The 20,159-nt window shown below is 43.1% G+C and overlaps 1 protein-coding gene and 1 long non-coding RNA gene across 20 annotated transcripts in view; one reads left to right on the top strand and one right to left on the bottom strand.

The window, feature by feature from the left end:
• Positions 1-6,969: 6,969 nt before the first annotated feature.
• Positions 6,970-12,463, bottom strand: LOC121109788. Its single transcript, XR_005857520.2, has 3 exons — positions 12,373-12,463; positions 7,799-7,850; positions 6,970-7,166 (listed from the first exon to the last, which is right to left on the bottom strand). It is a non-coding gene; the product is annotated as an uncharacterized LOC121109788 (long non-coding RNA).
• A 192-nt stretch (positions 12,464-12,655) lies between these two features.
• Positions 12,656-20,159, top strand: part of ADCYAP1R1 (ADCYAP receptor type I) — a 137,042-nt gene continuing 129,538 nt past the window's right edge. For 11 of the 19 annotated variants that reach the window (XR_006935203.1, XR_006935204.1, XM_040679804.2 and 8 more), the window contains exon 1: positions 13,118-13,270. The gene's annotated coding sequence lies outside the window, so the exon portion shown is untranslated. Of the gene's footprint in view, positions 14,178-15,818; positions 15,953-20,159 lie in introns of all 19 variants that reach the window. The other 8 variants (NM_001398247.1, NM_001098606.2, XM_015281074.4 and 5 more) reach the window with 5 other exon arrangements.

Consider the following 20,159-nt stretch of genomic DNA (forward strand, 5'->3'; position numbering starts at 1 on the left):
ACGTAATAGGGTAGGAAATTGGATTGTATGTAGCTGTTTTACTGATGAAGAGATAAAGATGGGCCCCTAAATTACACTGCTGAGAAAATATTGCATGATAAGAAGATTCTTTCCCAGAGAAAGTGGGTGATGTGCTGTTAGCAGGTGATGTGCTTTTCTTCAGTGACGCAGAATATGAACCCAGTATTGACTGCCAGAGGGCATTGCAGGGCTCTGTGATGAACCATACTGCAAGAACGGAGGATAATTATTATTTCACCATCAATTTGCTCATTATTCAGGAATCTCCAGGATGTTTGGTTCCCCCATAGAGCCACTTCTGATTCATATTGCAAATTTCTGCCTATGATTTCCGCCTGAATGTTATGAAGTGTTTCAAATCACAACGATCACCGGCAATTTTACTCGGAGACAATTGTGTGCAAAGTGAAAATGATTGTGTTAAGCCAGCCTGCTTGTCTGGCGTGATTTGGAAAGCTTTCTGAAAAAAACTGAAAAGAAAAAATCCCAATAGAGATGTCTGCAGAAATTGCAGCTCCACAGCTTACAGTGTTGTCTTTATTGCTGGTGATGACATTTTGTTCCATTCTTTTTCTTTTCTAGATTTCCAATCCATGTTTATTTGGAGCGTTTCATTATGGTCCTAAGTGTAAGAGAGCATAAATGATAGATTTTTTATTGCTCATAAAAAATAAGAGCTAGAAATGAATAAAAGGAACAGTCGGCGTTCAGAGGTGCTGCAGCTGGAATGTGTTTTCATGCTTAATGCAGAAAACTACATAATACTGCAATGTCATTGCCTCTGTGGTTCATTCAAATATTTATCAGCAAAACTGATGCTTGAAAATGACCTGTGATAATAACAAACACAGAGAGAAGCAGCTCTCATTTTGGCTCTTGCGTGCTGATGGCAAAGCCTTTCTAATATGTGGGTTGATGCAAACCCAAGTGCCAGGTGTCAGTCTCAGAGAAATCAGCAGCATCCAGGGGCTGTGCAACTTGTGTGCACGTGTTCTTATGTATTTCTTTGAGAAGGAGGAAAACAGATTTCATAGTTATTTTGTGGTGCCCTCTAGAAGGGCAGCTTCTGTACCTTAATCATCATTTTTCATATAAGGAAACAAAGGAGTAGAAGGAGAAAGGGCACAATTCAGTGGGTTGGTGTGGCACTGAGAGACACAGTTAGTGGGCATGGTAGGGATGGGTTGGGGCTGGACTAGATGATCCTGTTGATCGTAGAGTCATAGTATAGCTCAGGTTGGAAAAGATGTCAAAGATCACCAAGTCCAACTACAACCTAACCATGCTGCCCTAACTCTAACAACCCTCCACTAAATCATGTCCCTGAGCACCACCTCCAAAGTGTTTTTAAACACGTTCAGGGGCAGGATGACTTCTCTAGTACTGCTCATCACACCATTCCTGATACAAGCCAGGATGCCATTGGCCTTCTTGGCCACCTGGGCACACTGCCGGCTCATATTCAGCCGACTGTCCATCAGTACACCAAGGTCCCTTTCCATTAAGCAGCATTCCAGCCACTTTTCCATATGCCTGTAGGTTGCCTGGGGTTGCTGTGACCAAAATGCAGGACCTGACACTTGGCCCTATTGAAACTCATACAGTTTACCTTGGCCCATTGATCCAGTCTATCCAGGTCCCTCTGTAGTGCCTTTCTACCCTCTGGCAGAGCAATACTCCCTCCCAATTTTCCCTCTTTTCCAATCTTAAGGATTGTAGTATTCTGATTCACTCGAGCTCACGAACAGCTTTAGCTCAACATAGCCCTAGTCCAGCAAAAGAATCCATCTTGGCTTGATTTTTAATGTATTTGCAGGGCACATATTTTTGACTTTAAAGGGAAATGTTCGTAGATAAATTACTGCAGAAAATTAAACACAACACAGAAACTTCACAATATGGAAATTCACTCTGTACGTCGATGTAACAGTATTAATCACACAAGTACTTGGTGAAAAGCCAAGGATATCATGGGAGACATCTGAGGGGTGTATTTTATCTCTGGCTGTTATATGCATTTAAAAACAGCATGAGCAATGTGTATTATAACAGGAGTTACTGACCTTAGTTGTACTGAGTGTGTGCACATATGGAGGAGAAGGCTGTAATGACAGGCCCTCCACATTCATATGGTAAACATTTATATGGCAGACAGCTTCACTTAGCAGAACAAACATATCCTATATATTCACTTTCAGCAGAGACAAACTATTTTAAGAATCTCTTCACTAAGGGGAAATTGGTTGAATCCCAGATTTTTATCCATGCCAGCACTTCTAATACTTTTCTTTCACCACTTCTTATAAGGAACGTGGGGAACTACTCCTGAAGGTTGAAAGATGCTCAGCTATGGCACTGCAGAGTGCTGCAGAGGCTTCTGGAATAATGTAAGGGAATCAGATGAATGCCTAACTAATCCTCTTCTTTGGAAAGGCTCGCAGAAGAATGAGGCAATGAAAAGAGGATGTAAAAGAATATAAAAGCAGATGCAACGAATGTCTTTAAAGCAGCAACATGGGTGGATGGAAGCCAAAGGAATGAGAAATAGAAGGGAGATGGAAACAGCTGTGATTGGTTAAACTACAAATTTCTGAGCTGGCTGAAGAGAGGATGCTATAGCCTTTATATTGGGTTTCATGCTGTTTAAGTAAGAAAGTAATCAGATTGTAAGGTGGAGATCGAGTGCATGAATATGTTGATGAAAAAAAAAAAGAAAAAAAAGATTTGTCCTGGACATAGATGGCATTTGATTCTTGCTGATCTTATTGTAGGGCAATACACCTCATAAAGTGCCAATACTTTAGGACAAGAATGTGCTACACCTACCTTATGCTGTGTCAAACTGCTAGCATCAGCCGGTGCTTCAAATGAACAGAGAGCAGATGCAAAAGTTTTGTGTAAAATAAGCAAGATGTGAGGAACTCTTTATTTCAAGTGTAGAATACAGCTAGCTACTCTACATTCTTTTGCTTCCAACCCCTAGCTTTTATTTTTCTTCCCTCTGCAGAGTTTGACAGGCCCCTAGGAGTAAGTGTATTATTATTGTGAAGATGTAATCTAATTCAGTGCTTTATATGTTCATATTGCAACAGAGGAAGACAGAAAAAACTGTATGAACTTGCCTTTGATTGTCTGCATAGTTTTTTCATGGTTAGAAAAGGGCTTTGTCATATTTGATGTAAGGCAGTCAACTTTCAGCTGAAGGGGAGGAAGACAATTTACATAGAAAGGGAAAAAAGCACATATACATTGAAAAAGCTGAAAAGAAAGAAAAAAGAAAATATCTGAATATAACTAACCTTCATGGTCCAGAGACAAAGTATATTCACTATTACAAAATTTGGCTTATGAAATGGGAAAAATCTACTAGTAATAGTCACAAACATTCCTTTGATGCAAGTGCAAGTAGGATAGATTCTGTAATGGCTAAGGTCCCATCTTTGCTTACTGCTAATGACTCATGGTGGAAAGTACTATCCTGTACAATAAATCATTGTAAAAAACCCACGTTGGATGGGGCCCAGGGCAGCCTGATCTAGTGGCTGGCAACGCTGCCCATGGCAGAGAGACTGAAACCAGGTGATCTTTACTGTTCCCTCCAACCTAAGCCATTCTGTGATATGCTGTGTAACACCTAAGACCTGAAATAGCATAGTAAGAAAAATAATGTTAATAAAACGTGTAAGAAATTGAGGTGGTGAAGAAGTTCTGAAGGAAATATGAAATGATCAAATTACATTCTTCAAATAAAAGATGACTGGATTATGCCACATAAATAATTGTCTCAGGTAAAACAACCGTAAGAAAAAAAACCATGAGCTGCATTTAGAGACATAGCAGTGACCTGCTGCCATTAATGCCTTTTCTTTATGGCTTGACTAGAATGGATGTGAAGTTCATACAAATCATACACCTACTGCAACCCACAGTAGAATGCTATTTGCTTCCAGCAGCTCCTGTTTTGAAGGAAAAGAGATCTCCTAGTCTTCCATAGCTGAGATTTTTCTCTTCTTTTTGTAGAAGAGAATCTCCCTCCAAAGGTCTTTCATGCAAGTCTAGAACAACAGATGTTAGACTTTGGTCATTTTGAGTGGCAGAACCAGGGACTATGACCACAACATTTGGACTATTCCCACCTTATAAGGAGGAGTGCAGTAGAAGATTTAACTCACTATATCCTGTCAGACAAGTTAGAAGAAAACCATTTGACTGCAAGATTAGGGGAGCCATCTGTCTATGCCTACAGATAAGCAAGGCAGAACGATCCAGAGTGACAAAAACAGCTTATAAATCAAGACAGTTCGGATGGGAAGTGAGACCTTTTAATTCAGCAACAAGCTGGTCATTAATAACTCTTGCAAGATCTGTCTAAGGAGGATATAACGCATCGTTCAGCCACTGCGAAAGAACCTGTCTGAAAGATGGTGGAAGGTATTGGCTGGAAACTGGATGGATTAGTGACTTCTCCCTCAACGTGTTCTCTAGTGCCTTTATGTCAGGGTCAGAGCTTATGCCACAAATCCTCAGTGTAGCAACCTATAGGGCAAGAATCACCGACAACATCCTTCTCAGTTTGAAGCTTGAGTTGAAAACTTTCTAGGGTGGATCTGCTTTTAAGGAAAGAATTGAGAAATTCTGATAGGTATCTACACTCTACAAATACAGTATGAACCTCTGAAAAGAGTCTTCTGCTTATCAGTCGCATCCTGATAAATATCCCTGAACATTTTTGTGCTTATGGAAGGCTCTTCCCATACTTGTTGGCAAGCAACATTCACTTTTCAGTGGGCATCTATTTATTTTAGTGTTTTGGTTTAATCTAGTGTGATACCCACTCTCTTAAGACAAATATGGATAGGGAATACTCCTCACACATGTTCTTATTTATGGTTGCACAATTTCTATTGAAAAACAAAACAAACAAACACAACCCACAAAACCTTGTTAAAAAAATACTATTATTAAAACTTTTCTATGTTGAACTTCATCAAATTTGGAGGTGGAAATTCAGAGAGAGTTCTCCAGAGATCCTCTAGCTACAGATTTTTTAATTATCAGAGAAGTCATAGATGTCTATTTTTGCTTTGCTATATTATTGCTGCTCTTTCTGATCATTTGGTTCACAAATAAATATTTTGTCGTGACTGCTTTAAAGAAAAATGTATTTGAATTTATGTTTTAAGAAATAATAAATACATTGGTACATATTTTTCTTATATTCTGCAAAATCTGACCAAATCATTGACAACCTGAGCTATTTAAAGATAATACTCTCTTATATCAACTCCTCTTGCCATTCCTTCCACAAACCTTCACCCCAAAACAAACGAAACAAGCCAATAAGACAAGAATATTGTGCTAAAAACTGCTCTTGGTAGCTGCTTTCCATTGACCAGAGCTAACAATACATAACACATCTTCTGGGCTTAATGCATGTGGGAAAGCAGCGCAGTGATGAGTGGTTGAAGATGGATATTACTTCTTGAAATTGTTCATTTTGTTCTTAGTTTTGTTTTCCCTTGCCTTTTGGTACCATCTGACACAATGTTCCTTCTCACATAATTGCAGTGATTTGGCAGCTCTTACTGTCCAGAAGAAAGATGCATCCACATCTGGATGTTTTAACTTACCCTAACTTATGTTTCTCATCCTCATGCACAGATCAGCAGAACTCTCAAAAAACAAACAAACAAACAAACAAAAAACTTATTAAGGAAGAGGATGAGGTGGGGCTGAAGTCAAGAAATACGCCCTATAGTTATTAACAACTTTTTTTAGGGAGCTTGTTTATTCAGAAACTCAAACAACAAAAAAATCATAGTTTTCTCCAGATTTTCTGCAGCTTTGATTGGTCAAATTTCAAGAGTGCATCTTAATTTAACATTGACATTAATCTTAAATCCACACACATGGTCCTTTGTTTATCCCATCAAAGAGCAGTAATATTCCATAACACCACAAAAATCAAATCAAGAATTCTTATGTTTATGGACTGGAAGCAGATTACAGAGTGTCTTCCATTCACAGAGTGTTTTAGAGCTCTTAATCAGAAAAATGCATCAAGTGAAGGACAGATTCAAGGAACTGAATATAATAATTTGTTCACGCCTAATAATGAGTGAGACGTTCTTTTAGAAAGAGTATCTTTGAAAATCATTTTCTCCTCAGTAGTCTCATATCAGAAAGTATACATCACATATAACTCGAAGCATTGCAATATGATTCATAGTACAGACACTTTGGGCTCTTATTTATGGGCAGTGGGCAGACAGGACTGTCTTAGAAGTACCCTGACACTCAGAGTAGAGATCTATCTCTAGAGACAGGAGCCATGCAGCAAGGAAAGTCCTAAGAAACTCACTCATAAGTATCTCTCATGAGGCTGTAAGAGCCATGTTGCAATGGAGAGGTTATAAAGCTGACTTGCAAAGAATGCTGGATGTTTTCAGTTCATGTCTAAATAGCAAGTTATATAATAAATTACATAATATATATTTGGAGATAGATAAATTTATAACATACACTTATATAATAAATATTTATATGATATATATTTATCATTCTGGATCAGTCCAAAGCATATTTTTGCCCACATAGTTTGAAAAAAAAAAAAGACAAATTTTCTTTCTGGATCAACTCAAGCATTTTGTTAAGCATGTCAAATTGGAGCCTGAACTGTCACAACATTTCAGTTGGAAAGTACTGAAAAGAAACCTCTCTGTCCTTTTATTCCACTTATTCATCAAACAAAACCTAATTACACAATAATTTTATATCTTAAAACTGCACTTTGTCCCCCGGAATTCTAATTTTGTCCTAATTAGTCTTAAATATTTGTTGTTTTGACTATGAAGCTCAAGGACAAAAAGTTGAATGTTGAAGTACTTTGACTGAGGACATCAGCATGTACTTCGAAAGATGTCAAATGGAATTCACAATTTAGATATCTAGAACTAAAAGTGCATAAATATTTAATCATTTACATAAATAAGAAAAAAAAAGAAAACAAACAAAGAACAACAACAAAATAAAGGTCCATAAAGCTTCTTCTTTTGGAGAGTGGATTGTGTGGCAGTGTATGGTAGTAGAAAATGGAAGATATCTGTACTGCTCCACCAGAAATCCATGGGCACCCTTGAAAGTCTCTAGAAAAAAATATAAACAAAGGGCAGGCATTAAGGTACGAATGTCTTAATCTATCTCCCAGCAACTGAAATATGTCTCAGACATGTTCTGAGCCAGAAGTAGCCATCTGGTATTTAACTACCTTTATAGACCTTTCTCTATGGATTTGCTTTGAACCCTTGGAAGCTTCTAGCATCTGCCAGGTCATATAACTTCTTAAGTGAATATTTTTGTGTTGTTTTGAGCCAAAGGTCCCTGATTTTGTTTGATACATTCTCATTCTTGCATTAGGAAGGAGAGTGGACATTTTTTTTTCCTTATTCACCCTCTCAGTGTTGTTTTTTATAAACTTCTACCATTTTCCCTCTTGGTAGTCTCTTTGGAAAGCTGAAGAATCCTCATCAAGCCAGTTTTTATAGATGATTCATTCCACACATTTAATTCACTTTCCGACCTCCTGTTCCATTTTCTATGTTGCTATTTTGCCCACTTTTTCTCTACCAGTGATGCTCATGCATATTCCCTTCTGTAGACTCCCCTTAGTGGGGATGTAACTTTCACTGGGGAGATGATTCACGCTATTTAATTTCTTTAACCAGCTGATCATGAGTCACAAGAGTCTGTCAGAGGACCAGATCTTTAGCTTGCTTACCTGGGAAGAGGAATGAGCAAATTCTGCCTTTGTGTCCAGTGGGCTGATGGATCTGGAAAGTAGAAAACAGGGAAAATAGCTCTGATTTTAATAGTAACAGTTCTCCTGACTTCATGAAAGGTACAGTATAAGAGCCCCGCACTGACCACCTGAACTAAACACTCTTAGCAGGCTAAAGGTATCTCAAATATTCCCCTGGGACTTCTAGCATCATCTCCATGTACTACAAACCAAGCCTGACGTGTGGCTTCCCCTCCAATTTTTCAGAGTAGTCAAATCAAATATGGCATCTGCAGAGAACAAGAGTGAGGAAAGTGGGTAAAATCCATAATGGAGGGGGGGGAGGCAGATAAAGGGAGGAAGAGCTCCTGGATGCAGGAATCAAGGCTTTGTTTCAATTTAATTCCCTTTCAAGGTCGCCCAGATCAACAGACTTCTGTCCAGACAGCTAAGAGTGAATATACTGCCGCTCATCTTCTCACTGATGGTTTCTCTCACACCCTCTGCTTCTTCCCAGCATCCTGAGATAAACATGTATGTGGGCTGAGCTGCCTTATATTTACTGAAGGGTAAAAGTAGGTACACAACAGTATACCTTCTGCTCTTCATGTTCACACTTCAAGTTACCTCTTCTTAAGACAATGTTGTAGACCTTTGCCTACACACCAACTATGTCCCAGTTAACCATACAGATGGTGTATTTAGCATACTGTGTTCTCCCAGGATGTGGACATAGTTCTACTAAGAGAAATGTCTTAAACAGTACAGCTCATTTCCATAGCTAGAAAGGGTATAAATGACTGTCTTTCCTTACATAATTAGCTGTTTTCTCCCACTCTTTACCTCCATTAGATCTTGCCTCCAGGAACTAGGAGGCATCTATTTCTGACTTTAGCAATCTACTAGTTGGTAGGAAATTACTAAGGAAAATGCAGACCAGAGCACTACCCTGGTGTAGCTCTTATCCTTGTAGAGAACAGGATAACTGGTTGAGTAGCTGAGGCTTCTCAAACCTCATAACGAAAGATGGATTTATCTCATGAGACCTTAGAAGCTTACTCTGTGAGTGTTGGCAAGCTGGGCTAGTGTTCACAGAATAACAGAATTGCAGGGGTTGGAAGGGGCCTCAAGATATCAAGTTCAACCCCCTGTTATAGCAGAAACGCTACAGCAGGTTGCACAGGTAGGCATCCAGATGGGTCTTGAGTATCTCCATAGAAGGAAACTCCATCACCTTTCTGTGCAACCTGTGCCAGTGCTTTGTCACCCTTACCATAAAGAAGTTCTTCCACAGATTTGTGTGGAATTTCCTGTGTTCCAGTTGTTGGCCATTACTCCTTTTCCTACCACTACATAGCACTGAAAAGAGTCTAGCCTCATCCAATTGCATCCTGCACTTTAGACACTTATAAACATTGATCAGATCCCCATTGGAGAGAGATGGGTACACTTAGGACACAATTCCTTTGAGCTATATTCAGTATTTCTTTGGGTTGAGATGGATCGAGCTTTGCATTCCAGTGACTGCATTGATGAGACCTGACTCTAATATGAAGGGAGAGATGGTTAACCACCTGAGACCTAGCTGTCTGGTCAACTAAATCACACCTGAGATGTCAAAATAAAAGGACAGGGACCTGCTAATGATACCTTTACCCCAGTCCCAGCAAATACTCTTGGAGCCAGCTTGCCAGTGTCCTGACCCTCTGAAGGATGACAGATGGCTGTCTAGGTTATGTAGCAGAAAAGCATGCTTTTCTCCCAGGAAGCCTTCTTCTGTCCTCACCAGTCCCTCACGCTGGCCAAAATAATTGCTATCATGCTTCACACACACTTAAATAATGAAGAGCTATTTAATGGACTGCTCATGAGGATAACAAAAAAAGCACCGCTTGCCTGAAAATGGCTTAATTGTTTTCTCCCAAAGAAAATTCTCTTTTTCGGAGAGCAAAACTATTCGACAGACTCTCCTACTACTTCAGTAGGAAACCTGAAACGGATCGCAGCCGAAATCATCTAAGGCAGTCCAACTGTAGTTGGATGTGGGCCACTAGATGATTCTTCTGGCCTGCTGCCCTTCTCCTGGGAAAGGCAGGGAACAGATGTTGTAGTGGCATATAATAACTGAACAGCTGGGAACCTTCTTCCATTCCAAAGGGACGTTCCATAGTGGGACTTCTGTTTTTTCAGGTACAATTGTCATAAATTCTGAGAGTTCTGAAAGGATCTGGTAAATGCTGTTTGGTTGTTTTGTTTTGTTTGGAAGGGTTACTGATTTCTGCAGAATGCTTTTCTTGGGATGAACAAATATTCTGATGTACAGGCTTAGGATACAGAAAAATGAGGTCTGATGAGATCCTTCTGAGTAGTAAATAGCATTGATGTCTGATTTATTTGCTCTTGAATTTCTTTATACTTTGTGGAAATCTAGCTTGGGCACTTATCCTTGGTAGATATTCAAAGTAGGTGCAACGGATTACATCATAAAAGCACTTCTCTGTCTTTAATTTAAAGAACGCACAAGGTGATCAGATTTTTAATTCATACTCTTTTTTCCAGTTATATTTAGCAAATTTACTAAAAGTTGGGAGATATGGCTAGGGAAGTTGGTATAAATGGAGCAAGAGAAAGTACAAAGTAGAGCTTTGAAAAGTCTAGATGAATATTTGGACTGTTCCATGATGCTTCCATGGAGCTGGATGCATTCATAATGTGTCTGTGCATTCTTTGCATTCTTTTCTCAGGAGAAGGCACCTATGCAGCCATGGGGCTGTTATGGTCCCAAGGGACAAGAGCAGGGCTGCCTCATTCAGTGCTTCTGCCTCTGGACCTACATCTCCTCAGTCTGCTCCACACAGACTGAGGGCCACAGGGACTGTAACACACAAGTAGGTAATTGAGTCAGGGATATTCATACAGGACAGGTAATGGATTTAGTTGCTCCGCTGCATGAATTGCTTTGTTTTTATTTTGCTTAATCTGAGAAAAGAGTAAAGGCAAAGAGGATTTGAAATGAATTTGTACTCTGAGGAAAGTGGGAGACACAGGAACTGAAGGTGAAGGGTTCCCACTTTGGGAAGAACAACAGTATTGATATCCTAGCACAGGGAAATACTGAGGTGATTAGAAGAATCTCATCAGTGGGCAGCTGCTCCTACAGCACAGCTCTCAGGAAGTATGTGTTGGGATGCAAGTTCCATACCAAGTCCCTGGCATGGATCTGTGGGTCCTGAGACAAGTATGGTTGACAGCTGCAAAAGCAGTGTGGGACAAAGTGTTTTCATGGGATATCCTGCCAAGGGCTCCTCTACTCCTACTATAGCTGTTCAGATTCTGTTATTGATAATTCCCCAGATCTGGAGAGGCTTTACCCTTGGATGCTGCTCTCTGTAGAAGGGAACAGGGGCAGGATACCCAAGATGGAACTCTGGGGGATGCCACTTGTCACTGGCCTCCACCTGGACACAGAGCCACTGACAACAACCCTCTGGCTGTGACTATCCAACCAATTCCCTATCTGCTGAGTAGGCTATCCTTCAAACCCTTATCTTTCCCATTTAAAAAGGAGAGGAAGACAACCTTTCCATCAGCTCAGATTGCCTGTCCTGGATGTGGGCCACATGTCCATCTGCAAATGCCATCTAGAAAACACTGCTTAGAATGAGAGAATACCTCCAGCTGGAAGGATCCAACTCCTGGCTCCTCTCAGATTCAAGCCCTATGTCTCAGAGTGGTGTCCAAACGCTCTGTGAGCTCCAGCAGCTTGAGGTCATGCCTGGGGAGCTGCTCCATGCCCACTGCCCTCTGAGGCACAGCCTTTCCCTCACCCCCATCCGACCTCCCCTGACAGCTCCATGCCATTCCCTCGGGTTCTGTTGCTGTTAATAGAGAGCAGAGCTCAGCGCTGTCTCTTTGCTCCCTGTGAGGGGCTGCAGGCTGTGTGGGCTGGAGGGCTGCCATGAGCTGAAGGGCCTTGAGGGGCTGTAGGGCCATGAGGAGCTGTAGGATCATGAGGGGCTGTAGGGCCGCAGTGAGCTGCAGGGCAGTGAGGGGCTGTAGGGCCGTGAGGGGCTGTAGGGCTGTGAGGGGCTGTAGGGCCGTGAGGAGCTGTAGGGCCGTGAGGGGCTGTAGGGCCGTGAGGGGCCGTAGGGCTACAGTGAACTACAGGGCCATGAGGAGCTGTAGGGCTGCCATGAGCTGTAGGGCGATGAGGAGCTGTAGGGCTGTGAGGGGCCGTAGGGCTGTGAGGGGCCGTAGGGCTGTGAGGGGCCGTAGGGCTGCAGTGAACTACAGGGCCATGAGGAGCGAGCTGTAGGGCCACGAGGGAGCTGTAGGGCCACGAGGGAGCTGCACCCCAGGGGCCCTTTTGTCTCCAGAGCACACTGTGGGTTCACATTCATTATGCAGCCCCCAGTGCCCCTTTTGTGGGGCTGCCATCCGGCCTCTCCTCCCTCATTCTGAACATAAATCCAGCCCTTGCTCCCGTTAAACGTCCTGCTTCGCTTCCCCTCAGGTCCCTTTTGTCACTTTGCTAACGACTCTCTGCAGCCTGGGGAGAAGCAGCCTCCGCTCACCTTGCACTCGCACCTCCTCCCATCCAGCGGCAATGACTTCCCCCAACCACACAACAAAACAAACAGGGGTGGTGGTGGTGGTTGTGGTGGCGGAGAAGTGCTTGATTTAAGAAACTCGATTTAAATAACCCCCTCCTCCCTCTGCTCCTCATTGGTGCCTTCGTTCTCCTCCATATTAATGAAGAAGCCGAGGAGCGGCGATTGGCTCCTCGTCCCCTTTCCTTTGCTCAGGCACTCGGGGGAGGAGGTGTTTGCATTTCTCCGCAGGAGCCTCTCGCTTTGCGGAGCATTGTCTAGGTACGAGAACCGCACACACATATACACGCAGACAGACATACACACAGACAGACAGACACACACACAGCAGGACGGGGGGAGCACGGCACAGCCCCGACCCGCAGGCACACAGCATCCGAGCCGGCCCGAATCTCCCCTTCTCCTCCCCCACTTCCCGAGCGAGAATAGCACCCCCTTAAAAAAAGAGGGGAAAAAAAAAAAAAGGAAAAAAAAAAAAAAAGACTCCCTCCCCCACAAAAAAAAAAAAAAAAAAAGTTTGCAAATCTCCGCCTTGCGTTCTTGCCTTTTTCATATTATTATTATTATTTGGATTTAGCGATGGCAAATTCCTTCACGGCCGGGACCTGGCCCATCCCCTGAGCAAAGCAGCCTGGACATGACCGGCAGGCGAGGGAGGAGGAATTGTGATTCCCTCCGGAGGCTCCGACCCCTCCCCCCCCTCCTCTCCTCCTCCGGCCGGTGCGAGCCCGGCGGGGGCAGCCCGGCTCCGGCCGCTCCGTTCCCCCGGAGCAGCTCCGCGTCCCCCCGGCTCCGGCCCCGCCCCGGCACGGCACGGCGGGATGCAGCATCTCCAACACCGGGACGGATCTCTGCTGCAATGGTAAGTGCCTTCCTCCGGCCTCTCCCGGGCTGGGGAGCCGCTCTGCTCGGGGATGCCCGAGAGCCGCTTTCTTGCAGCCGGCTCGTCTCGGAGTGACAGTGATTTATCGGCTTCTCCCCGATTTTCCCCATGTCCTGAGAGTGCTTCTTTTGGGGAGGGGAGGTGGGGGGGGGGAACGGCACGCAGGCTCTCTGCCTCCAGCCAGGCTCCGAGAATGCGGCCGCGAGATAGATGGGTTTCTTTCGGAACGAATAAATCTCCCTTTGCAAGCGGTGACAGGTTAACGTGCTTGGTATGGGGATCACGTCTGATTTTAACACAATATGGCTGGTAAATAAAACCTGATTGCTAACAGACCCGTTGCTGCTGTTGGCATTTGCAGGCTCTAGGCTACCTTTGCAGTTCTGCATCTTCACCTGCCACACAAACTCCCATTCACCCTTCAGCCGGTGCACCAGGACTTCTCTGTTTTTACTGCGGGGTCGTAGTAAAAAATGCTGATAATGTGCCTTTGACCTCTGCTTGCATGCCTCTGGGCACTTCTCCTTATCAGCATTGGAACAGCTGGCTCTAATACCAATTTTATGCACAGCACATCTTAAGGGAGAGGGGTAGGCAGACTTCTTGCATGCAAGCAGTTCAGGTATGTGCTGGAATCTGGAGAGTTTCCTGCCAGGGAGAGGAGGATAATGCAGTGTGGTGGTCAGGCGTGGAAAATGCATGAAAAAAGAGAGAGACAGATGTGTTTGGAGACGTAGTGGTGTTTATGGCGAGATGATCCATCCCACTGACATAGAAGTACATTGGGAAGAACTCCCTGGAAGTCAGTAGCTTTCCTCTGCATCTGATCTGCTGGTAAACAGGACCTGGCCCTTAACGTGAAGCATTCATCGGAATAGCTTTGTAGGTAATTATGATAGTCATAAAAAAAATAGTCAGCGAAAGAAAGAAGGTGGCAAAATGACCTGGTTCTTTCCTAGGGCATTATGGAGTGCCATCCGTCTTGTGTTTGCTAATTACAGTGCATGTGTTGGACCGATGCTGCAATAGGCAATGTAACTGAAGATGGGTTTTTTGCCTATTTGTTGTTTATAGTTTTTGTTTGTTTGTTTGTTTTAGCCTGTCGTTGTCAACAAACAACAAATAGATTTTCATCTGGTGTTATCTGGGTCCACAGCCATCTCAGTGCTGTATTCTGCCTATGCAACGCTGGTCGGGTACTGTGGGCTGATGTTTCTATGGCTAATCAGAGTGAATGTATGATTGCCTAAGGTTACTGTCAATGATAGCAGGAAGGCAAACTCCTTAAAGTGGTGTTGGTATAGCTATGGGTAAATAATTATCCATCTGCATTATACAGGCATCCTTGGTTGATATGAAACACACCGGAGCTGCCTTGAATGAAGTTGTCCTAAAGGACGAGTAAAGCAACGCTGCTCCAATTTGATGGATAATTAAGGAATGCTATTCAGTGCAATAACAGCAGTTGGATTAAAGTTGATGCCTGTTTGTATCGTGGTTGTAGCTCTGGCTGATGGTTTTCTCTCGTTTTTTTTCCTGTCTCTGTGTGCTGAGAACAGTGGTTGCTGCTTTGTTGTTCAGTCAGGACAGCTGTGATTGTTCTGTTGTTGTACTGGCAATCTATTTTGGCCATCACGGAGCACAGGGTTTGTGTTGTTTTGTTTTCTCCAACCTAAGGCATGTGTGCAGCGACTGGAAGGATAACCATTGGCACTGAGCAAGCTCAAAGGTTGTGGGGGGCTTCTAAGGGAGCCAGTTACCCCAACGTATTTATCTTAAGACACGGACTGGTTTTGTGCTTGCTCCTTGGCTCCAGCCTTCCACTGGGTCTCCTGCAAGTAACCTTAAATCTCCCTGTAGATTTATGATGTCTGCTGTTTTCATGGTGGTGCCACAGCCGCCTGTAGCTCTGCTGTTGTCAGAATGCATGTGAAGCTCATAAACACGAAGGCAGAAGCTTTGTTGTAGGATGCTACCAGGGAGAGAAGCACAGAGATCTCTGAGATGGTCACGTTCAGACCTTTGTTCGTTGCATCTCTCTTAATTTGACTGAGTGAGCCGGCATCCTGGAGATATTTTTTCTGGAGTTGAGTTCCATATGTGCCTACGCCTTTGATCAGTTGAGCCCCATGTCCCCAGGCTGATTCATTTGAATATAGCAGATTTTGTTTTTCTTTCCTTCCTTCTGAGCACACTTAGTACAAACAGTCTAATTCCTAAATTAGCTCAGTTTATCTTCTGATGAAACCAGAATATTTGAGTTAAGAAACACAGAAAAAGTAAACTCAGGACACGATCACACTGTCTATCATATATGGCTGAAAGATCTGCAGAAATATCCCATTTACTCCCTTTTTTTTTTCTTCTGTGATTCTCGGGAGAGGTAAGCTGATGGCAGGATATAGCAGTCAGTGAAGATAAAGGGTTTACTTCACCCCAGCACTTGGCCCAGGGACCACAGCATCAACCTTTACATCAACAGAGTATGTTTTTGCATTGGTTTGTGTTCCTTTATTTCCATTCCCAGTTCTCCTTGCCCATCTGACATCCAAGCATCCTGCATCACCTGTGAAGGCAGCAGAGATGTGACTGAGTGCACGCTGAACTCAACAGGATCTTTCCACACCAATGCAAAAGTGCAACTGATCTACCAAAAGGGGTGTAAGTGCACCAGTGAGAAAGTCTCTTTCATTCTATCCACGACTGCAGTCATTTTTACTGATAATAAGCGGGCAAGGATTGCTTAACGTTCATTCAGAGCGTTGCTATCCAGAGCACCGCTATCCTATATACATAGCATCCCCTGATGGGATACATTTACAATTCTGTGCTGAACTTGTACTGCTCTTAAGAAGTGCTTTGCATACAGAAGGGTATTTGGTTGTCGAGGATCATTAACAAGTGCTAGAATTGTGGTGGCTGTTGAAACAGATTGGATTGTAGTTGAGTGGGCACAAATACATGGGAGGGAAGGCAGACCTTTTTCAGAATGCTTTGCTGGTCGCACACATACACGCTTTGCTTTGCATGTGTTTTATTCTCTGACCACCTTTTGCTTTCGCAGTTTGTCCATCCAGCTTCTTTGGCTTTAAGTTTTATCTCCACAAAACAAACTAAGAACTCCTGTAAAGCAAGGCACATTCTCTGAGTCTTGTTCACTTAATTCACTTCAATTTGTTGACATTCAAGGCTAGGCTGAATGTGGCTCTGGGCAGCCTGGTTTGGTGGTTGGTGACCCTGCACATAGCAGGGGGGTTGAAACTAGATGATAATCGTGGTCCTTTTCAACCCAGGCCGTTCTATGATTCTATGATTGTATTCCTATGCAAGACGATGAGCTGATCTACAGGGTAACTGGATTACTAATTCCAGGGCAGAATTTAGGAGGCACTAAATCATTCCATTTCCTGAAGGAAAAGTGCAAACATTGTAGCATGTAAAGCTAACATGGCTGTTGTGCCAGGAAATATTCTTTTGGAAAGGATGCTGCATAAACGTACAGATGCAGTTGCAGGGACTGCTGTTTGGTGCTCTGATTCTATGCTAGCATTGAATCCAAGTTCTCCTGACGTAATTGTACCATGAAACGAACTGATTTGCATTTAACATCAGAGTTTATCTGCCCTGGGGTCGTCCCAACAATCTCATTGCTGCTCATTCAGGTGTCACTCTTGGGTGGGTTAGGATATCAGCGTGTGTGTTATGGCTGTGATCTCAAATTGCTCTGATCTATTCATCTGGCAGTTCTTTAACTAATGTTTTTTAGAAGCGTGAACAATTCCACTTAAAATCAATGTTTTGTTTTTTTTTTTAAAAAAAAACAAATTTAATCAAAAATTCTGCTTTGCACTGTTGTAACTCATAAGTCACCCTAAAACCAGCACTTAAAAAACTACGAGGGGATAAGTGGTTGTATGGTTTAACTCTTCTTCTTAATAATAGTACAGGGAACAGTCACTATAACATTTCTGTTTATAACGTGTTGGGAGTGGGGAATTTTGAAGTCTAAGAGCTGCATACCGAACATGGAGCACACATCTCTTTGAAGGTTGGTTTGTCTGCTGTTGAGGCAGTCCACAAAAAGCCATTGTGATTAGAGAATGTTGGGTCACAATTGCTTACGAGCCGCAAATGGAAGGATAATTATAGGCTGTTATCCATGATTTGTTGGGACTGCTAAGTAGAGCTGAGGGTTAAGGCAGGAAAAGTCCTTTTAATCTGCGTGGTGGGTTAATAGCCCAGGTTTTTAGTCTTTGCTTCCTCAGGCTGAGACGTTTTGCTGTTTTCTTTTCCCTCCCAAGGACAGGATGTTGTCCTATCTGATTTACTGGGAATTCTTAAGGACAACGTCTCATTGAATGGAAATGTGGCAATATTGAGTTGCTCCTTTTCGGGGAGTAGGCATGTAATGAGGTGTAAATTGCCCCACTCTGCATGTGAAATCATGGCCATAAGGGATCCCTTATTCAGCTGTCATTCATTGCGCGTAGAGGAAGACTTCTACTCACAAGTGTTGGGCAGTCTGGGCTGTCGTTCATCTATCACAGAACCATAGAATGGCCTGGGTTGAAAAGGACCACAATGCTCATGCAGTTCCAACCCCCTGCTATGTGCAGGGTCGCCAACCAGCAGCCCAGGCTGCCCAGAGCCACATTCAGCCTGGCCTTAAATGCCTCCAGGGATGGGGCATCCACAACCTCCCTGGGCAACGTGTTCCAATATGTCACCACCCTTCCTCCTAAAACCTAAACGTCCCCTGTCTCAGTTTAAAACCATTCCCCCTTGTCCTATCACTGTCCACCCATGCAGACGGTCCTATCTACTCTCACTTAAGCATCTGAAATTAGATAGGCCCAAAAAGGCTAATCCCACATCCCTGTATTATCAGTGGGGAAGGTGCATCATCTCATCCCGATGTGGCTCAGATGAATCCCTCTGGAGGGGTTCCCGCAGCGCAGACCTGTGCATGCTGAATCAGCCACGCGGTCCCATGGTATCAGAGATAAACCTCTGAAGCACAGCCCTTTTCTTGCTCCCATCTTTGCTCACAAGGAAGACTGCTTTCATTTGTATTTTTTTGCCACCTCATAGCGATAGCAAATCCTGAAAAATGCTCCGTTTTCTGAACAGCCCAAACCTGCAGCTGTGACCCCCAGAGCTACCTCTCCCCTATTTTCCCTTTATCCAACTGGCAGCAGCCACAGCCTGTCCACTGCAGGGAGAATTCATGCCACACGTCCCAGGCAACACCTTATCTATTTGCAGCTCTTGGTTTTTTTTTTGGGGGGGGGGGGGGGGAGGGGGGGGGGCTGTTTTGGTTTTTAATTCATTGATCACTTTGGATCTCAGATGCTTCCTTGGCATATTGACACTTCCCGTCTTCAAAGCGCATCCAGTTTCTAGGAGGGATTTGCCAGCTGAAGCCTGTGTGTCGTTTTGTGAGCAGGTGGGGATGCATCAGGACGGGAGAACATTCAGGACGGCGACATGATTTTCTGCAGGCAGATGCGAGCTCGTGCTGCCTGTTTTCTGAGCCAGCCAGAAACTCTGCAGTGCTCCAAGACTGATCTCATATACCCTTCTCGTGAATAGCTACACTGTATGTTGCAAGAAGATGCAGATGAATGCTGACCAGACCTCTTTTGCTTAAGCTTGGCACCTTGCAAAATACATTTTGGCCAGCTTGGAGCACATGATATGCTTAAAATTAGGTGACCTGGAAGCCAGATTTTGCCATAAATCAATAGCTTAATGCTTTCTTGTTATGGTGCATCAACCCTCTGTCCTAAGCTAGCACGATCCAACTGTCACTTGATAAATGGATTTAACTAGCTCCTTCCTCCTTAACTATGGGCTGTAAAAATACTTACAGCAGTCCAAATAATGAAAAAAAAAATGTATATGTGCACCTCTCACAGCACAGTGGTATGTAGGCTGGACTTAAAGTTGCAGTAGTAGCAGATACTTCTCCACAGCAGAGAGAGATTATATTTATTTGGAAAGGCAGTTTAAAATAGCTAAGATATCCTTAACTATAAATTCCTTTTCCTAGAATGGTAAGGCTTTATTAAATTATAACACTGATATTTCTGCTCTTACTGTTATTTTTTTGGCATATGTTTACAAAGGACTTTTTAAATTACTATTTACAAATTAAAATGACATTCATGTTGTTAGGTAAAAAAAAATATTTCCTTTTAAAAAGTGATTGTAATGATGGCATTTATATACGTATATAAATTCTTAAAGAGATACTACTCAAGTGCCAAAAGCCAAGTATGAGTACATTGTATGCTCATTTCTAAGATGCTGGACACAAAGCAAGAGTTTCGCTCTTAGAGTTGGCCTAGAAACAAATTATATAAAGAAGCCAGCACCAAGTGCATTATATAAAAGACCAAGTTAAAGTTAGTAAAGTTACTCATTTCCTGTGTTTTAGAGAGCTGGATCTTTGGATTTCTTCCAGTTTTGTGCTCCAACTTAAGATGCAGAGGAGATGAGAGAGCATCAGAAATACCGCAGATGCTTAAGTTCATCATGACTAAGGCTGGGAATGTGTCACAGCTGTCACCCGAGCCTTGAATTCCACAATCCACACTCATTCATTCGAGTTGCATGAAGTTTGACAGCTTGGATGGTGTTTTTGTGCTAGTGAATGGGTTAGTTAACCGAGATGATTATGTACAGTGGGTGAACAGCTGGAATAAACTTCATTTGACAGAATAGTGCTTGATGATGGCAGAGGAGAGAGTGGCATGAAAAGCCAATATTAGCTATGATGAAGTTGCTTCTCTGCACCACTCAAATCTTGGACACTGGTCTAAATTCTATTGCTTGCCCTCTGGCCTGCTCTTTGCACCACAGTGGG

The sequence above is a fragment of the Gallus gallus genome, chromosome 2 (genome assembly GCF_016699485.2).
Source record: "Gallus gallus isolate bGalGal1 chromosome 2, bGalGal1.mat.broiler.GRCg7b, whole genome shotgun sequence".
Lineage (NCBI taxonomy): Eukaryota > Metazoa > Chordata > Aves > Galliformes > Phasianidae > Gallus > Gallus gallus.